Genomic DNA, 6,000 nt, shown 5'->3' on the forward strand with positions numbered 1-6,000 from the left:
ATCAGAGCCCCTAGAACTGGAGTTACAGGCAGTTGTGAGCCATCCGATGTGGATGCTGGGAAACGAACTCAGGACCTCTGGTAGAGCAAAAGTGCTCTTAACTGCTGAGCCATCTCTCCAGCTCCCTGGAACCATTTTTGCCTAGTTTATTTAAAAAAAAAAATCATTATCTGAACAGCAGGCTTCGTGGACCACAGTCCCGTGCAGCCAAGGTCCAGCCTCCGTGAGCTAGCCACCAAGGAAGTGCCCCCAGGCACTGACCATGTCTATCATGGAGCACAGGGGCCAGGTCACAGTCATTATCTTCAGTATCCTTGGTCCATGATCCCGGGCTGCTACCCGACATGGCAGCATATCAGATAGCCAACTCAGAGGCACTGGAAGAGGAGAAGCAGACATATCGCTGTGGGAGAAGAGGGTTTGACCCTCGCTGGCATGCCCTCCTCCCTTAGTCATTGCTTGCAATAACTCAAGCTTGCTGTCCCAGCCATCTCTCTTCACCTTCTGGTGGGGCTGCCTCCTACAGGCAGGCCTGACCTTGCTAGGGCTGGGGCCCCCACAGGGCTTTTGTTCCCTGAGTGTTATATCTGAGCCTCTCTCTCATGGAGTTAGTGCTGTAATGTGTGAACTAACTAACCTGTGAACTGTCAGTGGGCCTCAGAAGTACATGGAAAAGAAACTGTTGTGTTGTTTATTCATGTGTATGCACGTGTGTGAATGTAGGCCACAGCTTGTGTGTGGAGATGAGAGCACACCTAGAGGGGGAGTCTCGTCTCCTCTTCCACTCTGTGGGTCCTGGGCCTCAAACTCGGGCCATCAGACCGAGAGGCAAGCACCTTTCCTGCTGAGTCTTCTCAACAGCCCTCACCCTGGTCTTAAAAATGAACACAAGCTGCGCAGTGGTGGCTTATGCCTTTAACCCAGCACTTGGGAAGCAGAGGCAGGTGGATTTCTGTGAGTTCAAGGCCTGCCTGATCTACAGCTTGAGTTCCAGGACAGTCAGTGCTATATAGAGAAACCCTATCTTGGAGAGAGAGAGAGAGAGAGAGAGAGAGAAAAGAAAAGAAACACAAAAAAGGAAGTATAATCTGATAATCTGGGCATGGTGTCACTCACTGTGGTCACGGCTACTCAGGAAGCCTAGGCAGGTGGTCCATTTGAAACTGTCCTGGGCATCATAGTAAGACCTCACCTCAAAATAATCATAGTAAAGATGCAGTTTTTACACCTGACTTCTTATGCAATATGCTTACATGATTCATCTATGTTATTGCATGTACCTGTGTAGTAGGCATGACTCCTGCCACATGTTATGTGTTTGTCTAAGACCATCCCCCTGAGTACAGATGGGATGGATAGCTTCCTTGTAATCATGTGAATATGGAGGAATTCACTGACCCAGTTCCTGGAAATCAGGCCAGAAGCTTGTTCATGGGAGCAGCTGTCAGCCTTGCAGGGTCTGAATCCTAGCTCTGCTGAGCAATCCTGGATCTGGGCCAGAGTCTGATAGGCTGACAGTGTCCTCCACTAAGATGATATCCAGGGGACTGGAGAGCTGGCTCAGCAGTCAAGAGCACCTGTGGGCCTTGCAGAGGACCTGAGTTTGATTCCCAGTGCCGGCATGGCAGCTCACAGCTATCTCTAATTCCGGTCCCAGAGAACCTGATGCCCCTTTCTGACCTCCACAGGCACCAGGAACATGCATACACATAGTGCACATACATACATGCAGGCAGAACATTCATACACATAAAGTAAATTTTTAAAAATTTAATTGGGGTAGCAGACATCTAGGGGAGGCAGAGGCAGGCAGATCTTTGTGAATTTGAGACCAGTCTGGTGTACATAGTGAGTTCCAGGTCTCAAAAACAAAACCGCAAACCCAACAAAACAGATCATGACTCCAAAAATGAGGCCCTCTGGCCTGGCCAAAAGTTCTCCCAACCTCTTCTCATTGTGAGGCTGCCTTTCCTTCAAGAGGACAAATGTTAACAAACAAGCCCCAGCTTTAGAGGGTCCTTGCCTAGAGGTCATCCTGGAAACACAAGTATTTCAACTTTACATGGTGCTAACAGTGTTGGCCTTCCTGATGGGGTGGGAAGGTGATCAGGAAAGGGAAGGGTATCCCGAGCCACAGGAGCCCAGAACCACACAGCTCCGGGAGGAGGCCTCCTCAGCAGAGACATTGCAGATGAGCTGAGCTGAGGAGCTTAGGAACCTGAGCTCCACTCCTCCAGGCAATGAAGTTCTCAAGGGAGTGTTATCCCAACCCCTGGAAAACTGAGGCGCTCAGAAGCCTGAGCCCACTCCTTTCCAGCCGATGCAGCTCCCGGGAGAGGGTTACTCCAAACACTCTCTCGCTTCTTCTTTCTTCTCTCTTCTCTTTTTCTTCATTGCGTCTTCCGATGAGAGAGTCACACCAGGCAAGGCAATAAAAGAGATTTATTGGAGGGACGAATCCAGGAGAGGAGGAACAACTCCAGTAATGGCTACCTCTGTTCCCGGGAGGAAGCCGTGGAGAACTCACAAACACAGCCTTTGCATAGGGTTTTTTGTTTGTTTGTTTGTTTTTGGGGGGTGCAGAGTGTTCTAGGGCAGAGATTTCCCGAGTGAGGACTGATGGGATTTCAAGTCCTGAGCTTTTGGGGAAAATTAGGGATTGGTGGATTTTTGTTCAGCCTTTTCACTTAAAATTAGCATAAATCTGAGAGGGATCCCACTAAGGGGTTGGGGATGGTAGTTGTGACAGAGGCTGGAACTGCCAGTTTGACAGAGAGGTGTGGGGAAGGGGCCTATTAACTCATGCCCTAAGGGGTTTATACAGGAACCCTAAACAAAACAACTTTCCTTAACTAAACTATGAACTTAGACTAAGGGATCAGATTTCTAGTCTGGCAGTGTCAGACCATGAAAAGCTCCCGGCCTCAGAGGAAGGGCTAGTTTATACATTGTTGCCACAAAGATGGCGCCATCAGAGTTTACAGACATGCTCCAGTTGAACACGCCTACCTCCGCCTGCGTCCTCTGTCAGCCGCAGCCAGAGCTGAGGCCTCAGGCACTGCTGCTTTCTCAGCTTCTCAGTTTCTCCAGGCGGCTGATCTCTCAGCCTGAATATCCGAGCACCCCTTTCAGGGACCACAGGGTGTGGCACCCAGGGGAGCTGAAGGACTGAAAAGGGGGTACCCAGGGAAAGATGTACGGGAGCACAGAAGTGAAACTTGAAGCAGCCAGTCTTTCTTGGCTGCTGAAGCTCCTCCGCAGGGGCGGGGACACTTTTCTGCAAAGTATACAAAGTTTATAAAGCACGCAAAGGAAACAAAGAGAGTCCGGCAAAGAAGACTTTCCCTGCCGTGAATACCAACAAACAGCTCCCTCTCTGGGTCCTATCCTGTCACTAGGGCTGGTTAAATTTATTTGCTTATAAAGGGGGCATGTGTGACCGTCAGAGGGAAACTGAGGAGTTGGTTCTCTTCCTCCACCGCGCAGGGATCTCACGCAGACTGTCGGGTTTGATGACAAGCACGGAGCAATCTTGCCCATGCAGTAAGTTTTTTGTTTGGTTTGGTTTGGGTTTCTTGAGACAGGATTTCTTTATGTAGCTTTGGCTGTCCTGGACTCACTTTGTAGACCAGCCTGGCCTCAAACTCAGAGAGATCTACCTGCCTCTGCCTCCCCGAGATTACAGGCTTGCACCACCGCGCCACGCTCAGTCACTGAGTTTCAACGGCTTGGTTTTTTGTTTGTTTGTTTGTTTGTTTGAAAAACCCTTGGGCTACTCAACTACTTTTTCTTCCACAATACCCAAAGTCAGGTCACTCAGGGTTTGGGGTCAGTGGGACATGTGCTCCCAGGATTCAGCTACACTAGAAGGTCAAAGCTTGAAAGTGGGATGTGAGCCCCGTCTTGGCGCTCCCTAGGCGGGCTCCCAGTAGGACGACTAGCTGGTGGAAGTGCTGGGCTGTGCTCAGCTCTCAGGCCCTGTTCTGACTTTTCGCCCAGCATTGCCTTCGTGACTGGACTCCTAACTCTCCGAACTTCTGCACCTGGGTGGGAGTGCAGACCCATGCTGTCTGAGCAAGTCCTTCAAGGCCTCCTGTCTGTTCTCACCCTCCCCCACTGTTGGGAGACCCTGCTCTCAACCCAGTACCTGCTGGTGATGACCCCACGCTGGCTTCCCAGGGGTCCTGGGTGAGCCTAAGTGCTGAGTCCCTCCTTTCTCAACTGCAGAGGCTTGGGGTTGGTTTGCCACTGAGGAAAAGGGTGTGCATATGGAGGTGGTCAAGAAAAGAGCCAAACCTCCAGGAGCTATCCCTCTCTGACCCCTGGGAACTGTGACTCCTTTAAAAATTTTGTTATTGTTTGTGTTATGTTTTCCCTGCATGTGTGTGCACTGTCTGCATGTGCGCTGCCACTGGAAGGCAGAAGAGGGTGTTGGATCCCCTGGAACTGGAGTTACAGGCACTTGGACACCACCGTGTGGGTGCTGGGAATCAAACCTGGGTGGTCTACAAGAGGAGTAAGTGCTCTTCACCACGGAGGCATCTCTCCAGCCGGAAAATACACTTTTCTAACACACCAAGGGGTCCTGGGAGGGCATTCTTCACTGTTTAAACCTCGAGAAGATCTTATAAGTGGGCCATGGTGGCGCACACCTTTGATCCCAGCACTTGGGAGACAGAGGCAGGCAGATCTCTGAGTTTTTTGAGCCAGCCAGTGATATGGGGGGTGCACATAAGTCCCAGGGCACTTGCCTAGCATGCAGGAGGTCAAATGTTGGATCCATAGCACAGAAAAGAAAATGAGACAGAAGACGGAAGGAAGGAAAAAAGGAACGAAAGAAGAAAGGGAAAGGAAGAAAAGAGAGGGAAAGAGGAGGCGGGGATGAGGAGAAGAATGAGAAGGAAGGACTGGAGGAAGTGACTGGCCAACTGAAGATTTTAGTCTGCTCTACCTGACCACACCTCCAGCTCAGCTGATGTTGTTTTAAACTAAGTTTGTAATAACCATAGGCAGCTACTACACTCTGCAAGCCATTGCTTTCAAAAGAATTTTGTTCAACCAGGGTAGCGCAATTTAATTTTTCCTGAAGAAAAATTGGACTTTTTCCACAAGAGCATTTTCAAGTCAAGCTTCTAAAGGTAAAGTTTTCCTCTTATTAGCTCTCTTTGGTGTTTGGGGATCGAGTCTAAGGTCACTCCATTACACATATGAGGCAAGTATCCCTCTGTTACATCTTAATTGATCTTTTTTCTTGTCAGATGGTCTCATGAAACCCAGTTTGGTCTCAAAACTGCTACGCAGTGGAGGATCTTGAATTTCTGATCCTGCTACTTCTGCCTCCAAAGTGCTAGCATTTTAGGCAACCATCTCCCATAAGACTGTATACACACTCAAATTTGGGATAAATGAAAAACCAAATCGTTTTTCAAAAATAGTTAAAAAAAAAAAAAGTACACCTAAAGAAACTAATCAAGAGGGAGGACTCTGGCTAAAATGCTCAATCCCCATCCAGAAAGGCAAAGAGGATGGACATCAGAAGAAAAAGAAAACAGGAAACAAGTTAGGAACCTGCCACAGAGGGCCTCTGAAAGGCTCTGCCCTGCAGACTATCAAAGCAGATGCTGAGACTTATGGCCAACTGTTGGGCAGAGTGCATGGAATCTTATGTAAGAAGTGGGAAATAGTAAGATCTGGAGAGGACAGGAGCTCCACAAGGAGAGCAAAAGAACCAGAAAATTTGAACACAGGGGTCTTTCCAGAGACTCATACTCCAACCAAGTACCATGCACAGAGATAACCTAGAACCCCTGCACAGATGTAGCCCATGGCAGTTCAGTGTCCAAGTGGGTTCCATAGTAATGAGAACAGGGACTGCCTCTGACATAATCTGATTGGCCTGCTCTTTGATCACCTCCCCCTGAGGGGGGAGCAGCCTTACCAGGCCACAGAGGAAGACGATGCAGCCACTCCTGAGGAGACCTGATAGACTAGGATCAGAAG

This window comes from Meriones unguiculatus, chromosome 1 (assembly GCF_030254825.1).
Source record: "Meriones unguiculatus strain TT.TT164.6M chromosome 1, Bangor_MerUng_6.1, whole genome shotgun sequence".
Classification (NCBI taxonomy): domain Eukaryota; kingdom Metazoa; phylum Chordata; class Mammalia; order Rodentia; family Muridae; genus Meriones; species Meriones unguiculatus.